Raw genomic sequence first — 17,779 nt, forward strand, 5'->3', positions numbered from 1 at the left:
CTCAGGAAAGAGGAATTCTTCTTTGAAGTGGAGCAGCTAACCGGCAGCAGCATGGAATGCGGTGAGAAAGCAGGGGTCTCATCCACTGGCATGTTGAAAGAAAAAGGACAGTAGCTGCCAAGTCTTCTAGGATGGGTTTAGAAACAGGACAGTTAGGGGTGGATTATATCATTTGAATAAGATGCCGCCTCGATTTCTTCCTCTGTGTTAAGGGACTTCCTAGCTTGACTGTTTCTAAGGCACAAGGATTCACCAAGGCTTCTCCAGTTGAGTCTGGTAAATGATAATCAGCTTTATTCAGTGCCTCAAAACAAGCTTTTATGTTTGCCAAAATTTCAAGATTTAGTTGAATCCCAACTTTTATCTTAACAAAAACAACAACAAAAGAAAACAAAACAACAATCCTCACTGTCTGGCTAGGGGAGAGGTCTCCCTCCGGCATTGTTAGCTTCAGCAAATTTATTTACGAAAGCCAACTCAAAGGACACATTAGTGTTACTATACTTCCTTTTCTCGAATATCTCCCAGTTTAGGCCAGAGCCCTCATACATGTAGAAAGATGTTTGTTGCCATAATTGCCAGAGAATGTTCACTCACATTTATTTAGAATGAATCAATATCTCAGCTTATAGATTGAAATTAAGGTGTATTTTTTTAAGATTTATTTATTTGAGGGTGCCTGGGTGGCTCAGTGGGTTAAGCCACTGCCTTCAGCTCAGGTCATGATCTCGGGGTCCTGGGATCGAGTCCCGCATCGGGCTTTCTGCTCTGCAGGGAGCCTGCTTCCCTCTCTCTCTATCTCTGTCTGCCTCTCCATCTACTTGTGATCTCTCTCTGTCAAATTTAAATAAATAAAATCTTTTAAAAAAAAGATTTATTTATTTGAGAAGGAGAGAGAAAGCGTGCATGAACTGGAGGAGGGGCACCGGGAGAGGGAGAGAATCTCAAGCAGACTTCCTGCTGAGCAGGGCTCTAACCCAGGGAGTGTGATCTCACCACCCTGAAGTCAGGACCTCAGCCAAAACCAAGAGTCAGATGCTTAACCAACTGAGCCACCCAGGTGCCCCTACACAGTTCTCTCTTTCTCTCTGCCATAGCCACAAGGAAAGTTTATTGTTATCTTGAAACACAAAGTGAATCATGTTTCTCTCCATGGTGGTTTCAAGATTTAGAACCATATTTGTGGTCCACCAAAAATATTGAGTCAATATTTCTGAAATCTTGATGGCACTAAGTCAGTTTGAGCTGCTATTTTTAAGTTGCCAGCTGTTTTCTGATTCATTTTTGAGAAGGACTCTTTTCTATGTTAAGAAAAATATTTTCATTTCTCTTTTGCAAAGGTAAAGCCAAAATCTTATTTCAGAGAACTTTGGACAGTATAAGAACTAAATATCTCTGAATGTGAAATTGAAATTGACCTCCTTTAGGGTATCCTTATCTGTGCAGATTTTTAGGCTGTTGTCTGGAAAAGGGGCCTGACACTGAGCGGAGGGGGAACATGATTTTCTTCCTAATTATTATCAGGCCCCAGTGAAAGTTGGGGTCTTGCACGTTCAATAGGGAAGTCAGAGTCAAAAATTCCTTTGTGGGAAATAAACCTTAAAAAGGGGGGGTCGGTGTTGCGAGGCACCTGGCTGGCACAGTTGCTTAGGCATCCAACTCTTGGTTTCGACTCAGGTCATGATCTCAGGGTGGTGAGACTGAGCCCCCCATGGTGCTCCACGCTCAGAGCAGAGTCTGCTTGGGATTCTCTCTCCTTCTGCCGCCTCTACTCACGCTCTCGCTCCCTAAAATAAATAAATAAATCTTTAAAAAATATATTCCTTTGTGGGAGATAAGCTGGAAGCAGCCCCTACACTGAGTCTAGGGTAAAGGATAAGGGAGTGTTAGGTTTGGCCTATGGATTCTAGAGGTTGTGACTATTTCTGTATAGAAATTCTATTGTGATAGTTCCTTCACTTGTAGTCAAGTCCTAATATATTCTAGAAATTAGCCTCTGGTGTGCAGTGCCCAGTGTTTGGAGGGAGGGAGTACAGGGAAAATAGCAGAGGGCAGGATGAAGCTGGTTCTGAGGCCAGAAGTGACCTGCTGAAGGAAGATGGCAGGCTGGGGTGCTTGGGTGGCTGTCAGTTAGGTGTCTGTCTTTGGCTCGGGTCATGATCTTGGGGGTCTTGGGATTGAGCCCTGCATCAAGCTCCCTGCTCCGCAGAGAGCCTACTTCTCTTTCTGCCCCTCCTCCTGCTCATGTTCTCTCTCTCTTTCTCTCAAATAGAGAAATCTTTAAAAAAAAATTTAAAGATAAACTAGGATGGGTAGGCTGAGGAGGTCGTCACTACGTGACCATGATGACCAAGACAGGACTGTGGCATAAGGGGGCTTTCTGCAGGGCTCCAGATATACTCAGTGAATGGAACCTAGAGAACGAGAGACTGCCTCTGGTCCTGTGGAGAGGCCGCTTGGACTCTTGCTTTGCATATGATAGGGAATAACGATACACAAGGGCTGAAGTCACTGGAACTTGTAGCATATCAGAGCTTACAGCTTTATGGCATGCACTCAATGTATGTCGCCATCTTCCCGTCTTACCCTTATGTTTTTTCATTACTTTTATAATTTTATGTGTGTACTTAATTTTTTGTGTTGTGAATCTACATTGTACTGAGTCTTGTGAATAACACCAGGAGGGGCAGATGGCATTGGCTAGAACTCATGGTCAGAGAGGCGACTGAAGTGTTACCACCCTGTGCAGAGGCACCTTGGATGGGAAGATCCAGAGTGTTCCGGGGAAGAGAGAACAGCATGTATTGCTCTCCCTTTTATAAGTGAGCATGCCAGTGCCCTTGGCAAGAGACACCTTGCTGCCAGGCAGTCAAAGTTTAGGTGTCTGCTTTTGCAGCAGCACAGGGAATACACCTCCCTATCACCTGGAGACCTTGAGACCAGTGGGAAGTTTGAGACCTTGCTGCAAGGGGAAGCTGGAGTTGGATGCAAGTTTCCCACTGGGATAGGGCGGAGGGCCAGGTCCAGCCAGCTCACCATCTGGTAATCCAGGGGGAGCACCTGAATTTTAAAAAAATTAATCCTTCTTGTCATTCTACACCATCTTTGGAAATTATCTTGAGCCCCTTTTGGAAGAAAGCTGGTTATAAAAATTAACTAAAAAAAAATAATAATAAGGGCCCTGGGGTGCCTCGGTCAGTTAAGGGTCTGACTCTTCGTTTTGGTTTAGGTCATGATCTCAGGGTTGTGAGAGAGAGCCCTGCATCAGGGTCCATGCTGAATGTGGAGCCTGCTTAAGATGCTCGCTCTCTCTGTTCCCTCTCTCCCTCTGTCCTCTCCTCTTTCTCTGTCTCTATAAAATAAAATAAAATGAAATAAAATAAAATAGAATAGAATAAAAATATAGTCATACTGACAATATTCCCCCCAACCCCACTCCCCCCAAACCGGAATCATACTACCAAAAAGAATACTGTCCTCCAAAGTAATGCTCCTTGGAGACTGTAGGCAACAGTGTCTGCATAATTCAGTACATGCCTGGACTTCTCTTTGGAAACCACCTTCAAAGCCATTGGTCGCGCACAGAACAAAATCATCATTTACTACCAACTGGACATTCTCTCCAAGTCTGCGGATCTTGATTCCTTCTTCTCTTCTTCCCTAACTTCTGCCCGTTGAACGCACTCTCTCCTTCCTCTGTCTCTTCCTTGTTTTCTACACAAGCAGCAGGAACAGCTTGAACGGCCATACTGGGGCTGGTACTGGCTTCGAAGGGGAGGTGCTGGGAAAGGGGGCTCTGGGGTAGGTCGAGCTGGCGGTTAAGGAAATGAGCTGGAGGTTGCTTCAGGGGAAGTAATTCGTATGCAGGCTGCAAAGGGATAGTTTACAGCTGAGTGGTGCACTCATGAATCATGGTAAGGTGAAACCACAGTAAGTCAAAAAGCTGTGAGTTTAGGAAAATCTATAGAGAGCTTCACACAAATGCCTTGTGTAGTCATTATTACCTTTGTTTTAAAGGAAATAGCAAGTTATTTAGGGCCCGGCAGAGCCTTATTACAAAGGTTTCTTGAATGTTAAAATGCTCCTAGTTTTGTATATCTGAAAAGTTATGCTTTTTTGGTTCTGTTTTATTTTGCTTTTTTTCATCTCGCAGTAGTATCAGAAAAACATTGCCCCAAAGCCCAAGTACGATAGTGAAAAGCCAAGAGACAGCCAGCAGAGGGCGCATGGATTAGGATGAAGGGTCTCGAGTCCACTGCTTTTCCTTTCTTCTTCTTTCTAATTTCCTTAGGCATAAGAAATATTTAAATATGAATTCAAAGGTCAGCATTTGAAATTTTTATATTCTTTTTTGTTTTCAGGATTTAAGTATTTGTAGAAAAGAACGAGTTGAATTTGTAAAATAATAGTAGTGAATAAATAATATTTCACAATCACCTTGATCCCCTTTTTTTTCAATATGAAAATGCTCTCTCCATAGTCTCTCTTACACCTGGCTCTCAACACTGCTTTCCTTGATTATCAAAACAAGATATCATTCTGAAAAAGAAAGGAGAAAAACAAAGAGCGAAACAACGATAACCGCAAAGCCCCATGAGGAGAGTGCCTGGAGTCGAATACTAATTATGACTTGATTTATTTTCTTCTGCTCTTCTCCCATGCACCCATGCACCTTTTCCTATTCGAGATTGTAAAGAAGCACTATAAGGGGATTACTTTTTTAAAGGAGCACTTACGGCACATGTGCAATGTGGTGAGATGTATTCTTCTAGTCTGAACATAGGGATCCAAGGCTTCCAAGACTAGAGTGATGTAACAGGCCTCAGAGAAGCAGGGCAGTAACCCAGTGGGGGTTAGCTTACAGACTTACATCATGTATCCCTCAAAGCTGTTGTCTGGTTGGGTTGGTGAGCTGCTGCACATAGGTAGCATCCTTATTGGCTAAAGAGGTTTAACTTTCCTTATGTCTACTTATGTATAGTAACCACTGACTTAGACACTGATCCCTGGACCAGTATGTCATGGCTGGGGTAATGGGGCTGATTTTCCTCATCACCTAGTGTATTCTCAACCTATGTAGAAATTAGGTTATATAGGAGGCCAGATGAGAAAAGTTGATGGGCTTTAGGGTGGTAGCTATGAAAAAGATTAAAAAAAAAAAAAGTCAGATTCTTGATCTATTTAGAAGACAGAGCCAGCGCTGTTTACATGAATATGGGAAATGAGAAGAAGGGAAGTCAAGGATGGCTTGAGCAATTGCAATACTGGGGAAGTCATTTACTGAACAGGGAGGCTGCAGGAGGAAGAGATTTGAAGGGAATAAGAATAGTATTTCGTATATGTTAAGTTGGAAGTTTATGTTAAATATCAAACCAAATAGGTCCAACGTACAAATCTTGGGTTTTGGGGTGTCTGGGTGGCTCAGTCGTTAAGCCTCTGCCTTCGTCTTGGGTCATGGTCGCAAGGTCCTGGGATCCAGCCCCCCCGGGGGCTCCCTCCTCCGCAATTCTTGGATTTTAGGAGAGCGGTAACAGGTAGAGATATAATTCAGGAATCATTGATGGGAGATGTAGTATAGTATAAGATACAGTCTTGAGGGGCGCCTGGGTGGCTCAGTGGGTTAAAGCCTCTGCCTTCGGCTCAGGTCATGATCTCAGGGTCCTGGGATCGAGCCCCACATCGGGCTCTCTGCTTAGCAGAGAGCCTGCTTCCCTCTCTCTCTCTCTCTGCCTGCCTCTCTACCTACTTGTGATCTCTGTCTGTCAAATAAATAAATAAAGTCTTAAAAAAAAGATATAGTTCTTGAGAGCAGGCAAATTACAGCCAGAGTGCCTGGGTTCACGTCTTGGCTCCGTCTTCTATTAGCTGTGACTCTGGGCAAATTATTTCATTTTTCTGTGCCTCAGTTTTTCTTATAAGATGGCAATAATACTATGAACCATTGTGCAGGTTGATTAGTATATGTAATATATTTAGAGTGGGGCACAGAGTAGGAGTGTCAGTCATTAGACCTATTATTATCATGTAAGTTCAGTTGGTATTTACAGCCATGTTTCTCAATGAGATCACCTGAGTCTAGCCAGACAAGATGTTGCAAGACTGAGACCTGAGACGCTACAATCTTAATAGACTGAAGGAAGAAGAAAAGGGATCAGGGGAGCAGACTGAATCGTGAAAGGGATGAGAAGGAAAGGAGAAATAATGTTGTCGGAAGTCAAGTGAGCATTTTCTAGAAGGAAGCAGATGTAAAAGTATCAAGTGCTATGGAGAAGTTTAATAAGATGAATTCTCAGAACAACCTGCTGAGTTTGGCAACATAGGGACCCTAGGGGATACTACAGGAGCTACGCCGACCTGCAAGGTAGAGAGCAATAAAGAGCTCATATGCAAAGAATAAAGTTACAGAATTGTATCGTTATACTCTAGAATTGCACACATTTTTGGCAAGATACCCCCACTAGGACCGCTCCTTAGAGACTGAAATTTCTGAGGGAACAGCCAATTCCTAATTCCCATGCTGTGCTCACTGAGGGGCACACACTTACCGAGTGGAAATTGCCAGCACCATTTTGGAAGTTATTTTTCTTATTTTATTTTCCGTTGGGGCCAGAGCATTGAGTTTGCACGAGTTCAGTGCTGTGATACCACTATTCTGCAAGCTAAGGCAACACTTGCCATAAACGACTGCCCAGGGTGGTTTCCTCAAATGGAGGTTGGAGAGTAGTGGGTCCTTTGAGTTTCACGGATTCTCCCGAAGTACATTGGGCACATGCCCTCCTTTCCTCGTGGTGTGAAATCACGAGACTTTCTCCATGTTTTGAACATTTTCGGAAACATCATTTTTAATAATCTTTTAATAATTCAACCTATGACTCTTCCATAATTCATTTAACTATTCCTCTTTTGCATGTTGATGGTGTTTACATTTTTTAATTGCTGTAAGCACCACAAAAATAACCTGTCCCACATTCATCTTTGCTTTCGCTCTGATTATTTTCTGGGTTGGGGGTGGTAGTCCTCGAAAGTGGGATAAAGCGTGAATATTTTAAAGACTCTCGATAAGCTGTTCAGCGGCTTTCCAGAAATATTATACTCTTATAAGATAATGCCAACAGAGAGAGTGCCCATCCCAACACACTCTGGCCACTATTGAACATGCATGTGTAAGTCATTGCTATTTTTATTAGTGAAAAAAGGTATCTCACTGCTGTTTTCATTTTCAGCTTGAAGTTTAACATCTTTATTTGCTCAGGAAGCATTGCAGTTTTTCTTCTGAGACCTTTATGTATTTGTTCCTTTACACCTCTTTAGTTTTTGGTATTTATGATTATATGTTATCTTGATATTAGTGTGACATCTCTTCTTCATGACTGGTAGCTTTTAAGACCAGAACTACATCTACCCCCTAAACTTTCCTTAGTCCCCTGACAAAGTAAGGGAGAAAAAACTTGGTATAAGAAAGCATACCAAAATCATAGTTCTGATTTTAGTAGAAGACTCAGTATCCCCCACTATCAGTTTTAACCCACTAGAGGTTTAGTCCCTCTGTAACAACTTTCTGGGACTTGACAAGGATGGCCTTAGGAGGTGGCAAAAAATGGAGAATCAGCTTTTACCCTTTCCTTCTTGGGCAAAAGTAAAGATATACAAGCTACATATGTTATGATATATAAGAAGACATATAAGAAAATATATAGTGTAGAAGGGTATGTAAGAAGATACATACATTGTAAAGATATACAAAAAGCCAACCCATAGATTGGAACATTGACCTCAGTAATTCAAATAAAAGCAAAGAGCAAAGGGCATTGAATAATGTCTGGAAAATGACATGCTTGAAAATCCTATTTTGAGCAGTGCTTCCCTGAACGAAAAGGATAGTTCGCAGAGGCAGATGAAATGTGATTCCTGTTGGGACTCCCCCAGTTCCATTAGATAGGCAGAAAGATTGATGAAAATAGTTGCCCTCTAAGAGAAACTGGTTAGACAGTTGTGACTTAGAACATGAAATGATTAAAATTACCTAATACAAGAATTACAGCAATAAGGATTTCATCAATTGTTTTAAGAAGCCCTGGAACGTTTAATAGGAATATCGTGTTTCACTGGGCAGTTGTCTCTACTCCTTCAAGATATTGGGATTTGCCAGTCTAAACATTTCATCTCTCCCAGTACTGACTCACTGAAATGACTCTGGATTTCTGGTATCGTAAACACTGTGTCCAGACTGGAATTATATATAGAAGCAACAAATGCTTTCCTGAATGTGTACAAGTCAAAGTTTTGCAAGTTTAATGAAGTTTTTTTAATATGGTCATAAATTAGGAAATTTATATTGTAAGCAGCCATTAAAATAAAATATGGTATAGTGTTTTATAAAGCAAATAACTATTTTATTTTAAAGATTGACTTATTTATTTTTAGAGAGAGAGAGAGAGAGCTTGCCTGGAAGTGTGTGCATGTGAGCTGGGGGAGGGGCAGAAAGAGAGGGAGAGAGAGAAACCCAAGAAGACCCTGATGAATGTGGGGCTTGATCTCAGGACCCTGAGATCATGATCTGAGCCAAAATCAGGAGTAAGACACTGAACCAACTGAACCATCCAGGTGCCCTACAAAGAACTATTTTATGAACAAAGAATTCCCACCTAATTTATTGGCTAATGGTGAACTTGCTCTAGTTGTTTCCTGTGTGGGGGGCTCTGTTCCCTCATCTGTAAAATAATGTGTCTTTACATCACTCTAGATGTATCTCTAAGGTTACTCCCACTCAGATGTTCTTGGTTAGTACTACAGAAAGACAGAAACTGGCCTTGTTAGAGCTCTCCTCTGTAAAGTGGGCCACTTATTCTAGAAGTCTGGGATGGTCAATGTACCTAATTTAGAAATTTATCTCTAATGGTGTTTTTTACTTTGGGCTTTATGGAAAGAACATTTATTCGTTTAGAATAGCTGACTAAAACTGTCGAATTTCTTTTTAAGGAATTCAATGTTTATAAACAATATTCCTTAAGAGGTTTGTGTCCTCTACCACATACTACAAAATGTCTACTATTATTGCTCCCTGATGATATTAGAGGATGAAGAGCTTCTTGTTCTGTGTACACTAGCCTGAGGCTATATATAGGTTCTGTGTTTTTTGCTATTCTGAACACTATTCTATAGTTTGAAAAGGAGGCAGTGAATAAGTTCTTCTCTCTCCACATTTTTTAATTTGGAGGTTTGTCATTGTGTGATCTATGTTAGCCAACTCTTTGTTGGAAATGACTAAAATGCAATTCAAGTGTGTGTGTGTGTGTGTGTGTGCGCGCGCGCGCGCGCGGGCGTGCATAAAGTTCACATAAAGAAATTTTGGGATGGACAGGGCTGGGGCAGGCCAGTGGGATGATGAAAATTCTTTCAGGACTCTGTCTCTCATTTCTCTTTCTTTCTACATGTCCACTTTATCCCGCAGGTGGCAGGGGAGTATATGGTTGTCTCTGGGGACATATTCTTATAGCTCTTGGCAAGAAAAGACAGAAGAAGGACTGTGATTGGACTGACTTAAAGGACACTGCTGTCCTGACCCTTCACTAGGGCCAGCTGTGTGAGGTATGGTGGATCGCTTGGCCAGGATGAGGAGTGGGCACTCCCTCCATAATAAGGAAGAACATTTCTTCAGTGGAAGGGGAGCTATGATATTACTGGAAGGAAGGCAGGGGTCTGGGTAGACACAGATAATGATGTTCACATGATAATCAGCTTCCAATGGATGATGATGAAGATATTTTTGTGTGCAGAGAAATCGACAACTTATAAAATTGTAGAGTTCTTCACATACTTTCACATATACCATGTCCGTTGATTCTCACAAAAGTCCCATGAAATTTGGTTGCTATTCCCATTTTACAGGTGAGAAAACAAGCTCAGAGTCCAGCTAGCATGTGCTGGACTTAATTAATATTTAAGGTAATTTTAAATGGGCAAATTTTAAGTGGGCTTTTTGCATTGTCACCTTGTAGACACGGTGTGGTTCCATTATGTTTTAATATTTCTGAAAAATGTTTATATAATAGTATCTTTTTTTCAAGTTCATTTCTGGGGTACCTGGGGGGCACAGTCAGTTAAGTGTCTGACTCTTGGTTTTGGCTCAGGACATGATCTCAGAGTCATGGGATCGAGCCCCACGTCAGGCTTCACACCTGGTGCAGAGTCTGCATGAGATTCTCTTCTCCCTCTACCTCTCCTCCTCCCACTGCTCTCTCTCTCTCAAATAAGTAATTCTTTAAAGTTCGTTTCTTAGCAGGTGCAAATGACTTATCTATTGATAAGCTTCCTTTCACTGCCTTTGCCTAAATTTGCTGTTCTTCTTTCTACAGTCCCCCAATGTCTTGATCTTTCTTGCTTACTGACAAAACCCAAAGTGACTGAGGAGTGTGCATCAAGCAGCCCAATTTTGTCTTCTATGTCATTCAGTGCCTCCAGCTTTGAGTATGTAATCTGACTGTCTCAGTTTAGAACGATTCCATCTTGGTGGCACTAGTTTTATGTGTAAGTTGTTTATTTTTGATTCTCGTGGTGTTTCATTAAATATACCACTTATTTGTAGGCTCAAGGCATATCCTAGAAGAGTGGAAATGAGAAAGACTTGTATTTAGATAAATATGGTTCTAATGTGGGTTACTGCTTCCTAATGTCTGAGATTAGAGGAGTCAGGAAAGCCGACTCTCTCTGAGTGATATGAAGTTGGACATTCATTCCCAGGAGAGAACATGCTACTTCTGGTGGTCCCAGCATCTTGCTGTCATTCTTACCATATATCTGGGGAAATCCTGGATGACTTCCAAACCTACATAGTGATTCATTCTACACCTTTTGTTTCTTTCCACATTTTCCTTCACTCTTTCTAAGCCACGGACTCTTAAGGTTGTACTGTAGACATTACTAATACTCACTAAACCACGTTTTGAAATCTCTATTTGAAGCATTCTTCTCTCTATCCATTACCTCTTATCCTTCCTCCTCAGTTACTCTGGTATTCCAGCAGGTCCTCATTCCACCGAAGTTCTAACCCTGTCCTATTATGTCTTCTCTTTCCCTCACTTCATGTTCTCACTTCTCTTCTCACACAGCTTAAGAGTCTAGAGATCACCAATATACTCCCTTATAAGCCTCTCTCTTTTTTAAAGATTTTATTTATTTATTTGACAGACAGAGATCTCAAGTAGGCAGAGAGGCAGGTAGAGAGAGAGGAGGAAGCAGGCTCTCCACTGAGCAGAGAGCCCGATGCAGGGCTTGATCTCAGGACCCTGAGATCATGACCTCAGCCGAAGGCAGAGGCTTTAACCCACTGAGTCACTCAGGTGCCCCCCTTATAAGCCTCTTTAAGCCCTGCACCCCTCTCTTCCTCTCTCATAATTGTCTTGAAAAATGCCTACTCAGTTTAAACTTAACTCTCTGCTAGGACCCAAGTCAAACACTGGAGAGATGGGATGGAAGCCATTTTGTAACCTAGACTCAGAAGTTGCATCACCTCTGCTATATTCTATTAAAAAGCAAGTCAGTAAAGAGGTGCTTGGGGGCTCACTCAGTTAAGCATCCAACTCAGTCTCAGCTCAGGTCTTGATGTGGGGGCAAGCCCTGAGTTCAAGCAGTGCATTGGGCTGGGAACCTGCTTTAAATGAATGAAAGAATGCAAATCAGTAAGTTCAATCTATGGGCAAGGGGAGGGGACTGCACACGAGCATGGATACCAGGGAGAAAGACTGACAGGGGGCCATCTTAGAGGCTGGCTACTACATGAAAGTTGCCAGTGACCCATTTCTTACCAGTGCCAATAGGCAATTTTCTGTCCTCTGCTCACTTAACCTCTCAGTGGCGTTTGATACAGATGATTACCTCTTCTATATGACATTGAGTCTCTAGGTTTCTGAGACAGCATTTTGGTTGGGTTTCCCTCATTAGTGATTCCTTCTCTATGACCTCTGTGTATTAGAATGCCTGAAGGCTCTGTCCTTGGCTTCTAATTTTGATATCCACATTCAGGTGTCTCATTCTACTCCATGGCATTGAATCTCATTTAGGTGCTGACAAGTCTCAAATCTATGGTACTCCAGTATCTTTCTGAAAAGCTCTAGCATCATATATCCAATTGCTTACTCTGCATCTGTTTCCACTTAGATGTCTGATAAGCATCTCAAACTTCATGTATCTAAAGGAGAACTATTGATTTCTCCCAAATCTCCTTCCTTCCCCATCATCTCCTATCCCAGTATCCACCACTGCTCAAATAAACATCCTGAATTTCAGCTGGTGCTTGACCTTGATGACAGTCGATGTGACTGTCAGGAAATGGGAGATCTGATTCTGTTCATTTTTGAGATTTGTGGAGCGTGAGCTTTGGAAAGACAAAGAACATGACTAGAAAATAGCTACTATTGATAAGAATACTACTGGATCCCTGGCATTATTCTAGGTGAATTAAATTTATTTTCTCTTTTAATGCAGTCCTTCCAACAATAACAAAAATATTATCCTCATTTTGCAGATGAGGAAACTGAGTCTCAGGGGGTTTTACGTGGGTTGTATTTAATTAAGATCTCATTGTTGGTGGCACCGAGGATTAAGTTCAACTACAAGTGACAGTAGTGGCTAAAACATGTCATATTTATTTTACTCCTGCAGCCACCTGGGGCTGGTATGGTGGCTTCATATCCATCCGACTCTGTGGCTCATGTTGCTCTCTATCCTCCACACAAGGTTTCCATCTGATGGTCTAAGACGGTTACTCTAGCATCAGCTTTCATGGTCTCCCATCTGCCAACAGAAAGCAAAAACAGACAGGAGAGAGAAATCCCTTCTCCTAAGGACACTTCTTGGGAGTTACACTACTTGTTTTGGTTCATCAGGCTGCTTGAGCAACTTAACTATAAACAGGGAGACTTATAAACAATAGAAATTTATTTCATACAGTTCTGAGAACTGGGAAGACTAAGATCAAGGTGCCAACAAATCTGATGTCTGGTGAGAACCCTCTTCCTGGTTCACACTCAGCTGTGTCCTTATGTAGCAGAAGAGGCAAGAGAGCTCTCTTGGGTCTCTTTCATAAGGGCACTAATCCCATTCAGGAGGTCTTCACCCTCGCTGATCTAATCACCTTCCACAGGCCCTACATACTACTAATACTACTAATACATGTTGAGGGTTGGGATTTTAACACGTGAATTGAGAGGACACAAACATTCACTCTATAGCAACCACCAACTAGAACTTAATCTCCAAAAGCCCTGCACAGCTGTAAGGGAAACTGGAAACATAGTCTGCCACTATAGGGATGCCAACCCAAGGCTGTTCTTAAGATCACAACTTTCTGTCATCCCATACTCTGCCTCTGAGTCCCTTAGCGGCTGAGGGTTCCAGAGACAGCTTTACCATACATCTTGTGGCAGACTGTATGCCCCTTAAACTCAGCCTCTGTCACATATGCTGTAGCGAGGGCTTGGTTTTTGCCTCAGATTCTTGCTCCCTCTGGATTTTGAATGCCTTTTTATTTAAGTAAGCTGTATGCTTGATGCGGGGCTTGAACTCATAACCCAAAGATCAAGAGTCAGCCAGGAGGTCCTTGAATACTTTTATATACTCATCTTATATGTTATAGTTACTTGTTTTCAGTTTTTATGAATCAAACATTGGCTAATTAGTAAGGTTTGTTACATAAATAACTGACTTAGCAAAGAACACAATTTTGTTTCTGTATCTCTAGCACATTGTCTGGCCTTTTACAGATATTAAACAGATACATGGACGGACGGATGGATGGATGGATGGATGGATGGAAAATCAACAGCTTTCCTAATTCAACATTTTTTCTTATTTTAGATAAACACAGTCTGCATTCTCAGCTAATCCCTTTGCCTTCAGGACTAGGAGAAGAGAGAGAAAAGAAAACAGGAAAAGGAGACAAGATGGGGTATATTTATACAAGTTCTCTCATCCCCTACTTCCTTCACTCACTTTAGTATTGATGCCACAATTATGAATTTTTCTAATCGAATGGACCTTGATAATACCTCCTGGGAAATATCTTAAGAATGTCACATTCAAGACTGAATGGCCAATGTATTAATGTTTCAGAATTTAGGAATATTTGGGGAAGTTGCAACAAATTTTTTTCAGTGAAAGTATACATACTTTTGCTTTGTGACATCTTCCTCAATGAAAACCTACATAAAATTTTATATTTCAAAGCCCTAAAGATGAAATACATTTTGAAAAATCCCCTGTGAGGTAGTATCGGTAAATTCATGGTTATTTTCACCCCATAAAGAAGTAAACATCATCACATTCCTCATGAAAAACTCCAGCAAGAGCCATTGGCATGGTTTGAATATAAACATTTAGCAACTAAATGACTTTATCAAGCTACAATCCCTGTGCTCAGCAATTTAAAGGAAATCAGCAGCTTAACCAAGGTTTTTGTTGTTGTTGTTTTTTGTTTTTTGTTTTTTTGCTGAGCAATTGGGGGTTAAAAATAAAACACTATTACATCAAACTGCAGACACACAAAAATCTGAATAAGTTCGCTGTCTTCTCAGGGCATTTCTGTACCTAATGAGCACAGCTGAGCCCAGAGGTGTCAAGATGTTTCTCACCATTAGGCAATGGGGTGAAGGATTATCTATTAATTCCTGGGTGGTCATCGTGAGTTCTTTGGGGTAAAATAGGGGAAGATCAAAAGAGGATGTAAATATTTTTTAATCAATGAAAGAGGGAACCGATTCATTCCTCTGACCTTTTTGATTGCAGGGGAGATACATTATCTGCATTAATTAGCATGTTGAAAAATTCCCTCTGGATTGCCAAGTCCCTTCCTATGAGTCGTGGGAAATATGTTTGTAACATGATGTGCAGCCGTCTGTCATACAGAGCTGATTTTTTGGACTTCATCTTGGAGTACGCATGAAATGTGAAACAGCTTAGCGAGTTGTGTCACATTAGTCTTTCTAATTGCTGAAAAAGGTTAACATTTGTCTAACAACATTAATGCACAGGGCTTGGGTTTTGAAATGCCAGTTTGCTTAAGATACTGGGTGTTGGGGCGCCTGGGTGGCTCAGTGGGTTAAGCCGCTGCCTTCGGCTCAGGTCATGATCTCGGGGTCCTGGGATCGAGTCCCGCATCGGGCTCTCTGCTCAGCAGGGAGCCTGCTTCCCTCTCTCTCTCTCTGCCTGCCTCTCCGTCTACTTGTGATTTCTCTCTGTCAAATAAATAAATAAAATCTTTAAAAAAAAAAGATACTGGGTGTTGTTAAAAAGAAATACTTCGGGAGGTAATATAAATCATTATCATCTCTAGCATAGTTCAGACTTGTTGAACACTAAAGAATGATTTCATTCAATCCTTGAAAGGAATATGACTGGTATTATCACCGTTTAACAGACAACAAAAATTGAAGATTGAAGAGACTAAGTAATTTGCCCCTAAACCACAAAGAAGGTACAGTCGGGCTTTGAACCTAGGTCAGTCTCACTCCCAGAGTCAATATTCTTTACCACACTTCAGGACTCCCTCAGCTCTTGTCCTTCTCACTGGGTGGTGTTATGAGGGCTACTTAGCTTTTCTCTGGCTCAATTTCCTTATCTGCTAAAGGGAACAAGAATAATTGTGTGTTATTGGGATTGTGAGGATTGAATTATATACTGGATGTAAAACATTCAGGAAAATGCCTTATTACACATACCATGCTATTATTATTCTTTTAAATTATCACATTCAAGGGTTGGGAAGAATCTAATTATCACCTGCTTTTCTCATTTGGTGAGGAGGAGGAATAACTGAGTAAATGTTATTTATTGCCGACAGAGCTCACATTCATGGTCCTAGAATGCTAGAACTTGGCAGAAACCACTGTAAGCCTTCTTTGTAGTAACTGGTGAGGAAACTGAGGCCCAAAGAGCCAAGTCATCCTTGGGGTAGTGGACTGGGAGAACCACGCCCTTGGTGGAACCATTTTCAAAGCTACCAATGAGCCTTTCCACGTGAGTACAGTGGAACTGCTTGTATTTTATTGTTTGAATGTGCCATCGACAGTTAGCTATCAATCAAATATATGCCATGTCTAGCATTTTTTCCCAACTTATAAATGGGAAAAATGAATTTTTTACTTTCTGAATACCTAAAAATCCATAGCCTGTGAAAACTTAAACTTTTCTCTGAAGTATATTAAAAGATGTGTAGTACAGTGCTTGCTTCGGCAGCACGTAGACTAAAATTGGAATGATACAGAGAAGATTAGCATGGTCCCTGTGCAAGGATGGCACACAGATTTATGAAGCATTCTGCATTTAAAAAACAAATCAATAAAAAATAAAAGAAGCATAATACAGAATACTTTTAGAAATCATTTTGAGAGAGCAAATCCAGAGAAATCACAATTTTGTTTTGATACATATTATTTAAAGCTGTGGGTTTTATAAAGATATTCATTTTTACCTTGCAAGTCCTATAAATAACTATGAGAAACATGAATTCTTGGGGTGCCTGGGTGGCTCAATCGGTTAAGTGTCCAACTCTTGGCTTTGGCTCAGGTCATGATCTCGGGGTCATGAAATCGAGCCCCATGTCAGGCTCCACGCTTGGCGAGGAGTCTGCTTGACATTCCCTTTCCCCTCTCCCTCTGCCCTTTCCCCAACTTGTGGGTATGTGCTCTCACTCTAAAAAAAAAAAAAAAAAAAAAAAAAAAAAGTAAATTTTAAAATAAACAAGAATTCTTGGTTAAAATGGGCAACAAACACACATCCTCATTACACTTGATTTCTAAACATGGTCACAACATGCACAAAATGAAAAAGGCCTAAGATTTGAATCTATTATGTTCTCAGCACTCTAAGACTTTCTCATTTAATTGTCACCAAGCCTGTGATTTGCCCATGATATTTCAAAAAATCAAAAAATCATGCCCATTTTGAAATGAGACAATGGAGGCTCAGATATGTGTAGTGATTAATTTACTGAACATTATAAACCTAAAAAATCTCAGCAAAGCTGAGATTTAACCCAACTCTTCAGGATTCCTGAAGCTCAAGGTTTTTCCATTATTCTAGTTTGCTTTGAGCAAAATGCATTTGAGGTTTATCTTTCCCATGCATGTTATTTCTTGTCCCACTTTTTGTTGTACCGATCGTGTCAGTTACGGCCCAGGCAGGGGAAGAGGGACTGTGTATTTTGGAAATCATGACTTTAGTTGAGGGATTAGAGTTTGCAAGACTATGGGGAGTTGCATCAGGAAGGCTGGGGGTGGGGGTGTGTGGTGGGGGGTGGTCAGAGAAAATCCTTAAGCACTTTCTCCGAAGCACAGTGACACATGGTAAATCAGAGCTTGTGGGAGAATCTAAAGCACTTTGTGCATCTGGCTGCTGGTGTGGGATCGCAGAGAAGAACCTCATGGAAGGGTCTGCCAGCCCCATGTCCACAGCCAGGTATATGGTATTCATCTTACCTACAACTTGGGGTGTGTATTATGGGTGAAGGCACGAACTCAAGGGCTGACAGACAGGAACCCTCATGATCTCTGGTGGGTTGACCGTGTCCCCCTCATCCCAAGCCTTACCCCCTTTCTCTTCAGCACTTCAGATGGTATTTGTGCGGTAGCTTGTGTGGGATGAAGGACGGGACAGTGCTGAGCACAGTGCCTGGCACAAAAATAGATGGTCTGTGATTACTCTGCTTCTGGGATGTAAACAATGGAATATCCCTCAGCTCGATGAAGCAGAGGATGAATTGATTGGAGGCATCAGGTAGCTCCGA

The 17,779-nt window shown here is 41.4% G+C and overlaps 1 long non-coding RNA gene and 1 other non-coding gene across 2 annotated transcripts in view; both read left to right on the forward strand.

The window, feature by feature from the left end:
• Positions 1-15,129, forward strand: part of LOC123391983 — a 54,487-nt gene extending 39,358 nt beyond the window's left edge. Inside the window, exons 4-5 of the long non-coding RNA XR_006606656.1 lie at positions 9,452-9,588; positions 13,855-15,129. This is a non-coding gene — a long non-coding RNA (uncharacterized LOC123391983). The remainder of the gene's footprint in view (positions 1-9,451; positions 9,589-13,854) is intronic.
• A 1,085-nt stretch (positions 15,130-16,214) lies between these two features.
• Positions 16,215-16,321, forward strand: LOC123392011. Its single transcript, XR_006606690.1, has one exon. It is a non-coding gene; the product is annotated as a U6 spliceosomal RNA (small nuclear RNA).
• Positions 16,322-17,779: the final 1,458 nt, after the last annotated feature.

This window comes from Mustela putorius, unplaced genomic scaffold (genome assembly GCF_011764305.1).
Source record: "Mustela putorius furo isolate JIRA1106 unplaced genomic scaffold, ASM1176430v1.1 tig00000421_pilon_pilon_pilon, whole genome shotgun sequence".
NCBI lineage: Eukaryota > Metazoa > Chordata > Mammalia > Carnivora > Mustelidae > Mustela > Mustela putorius.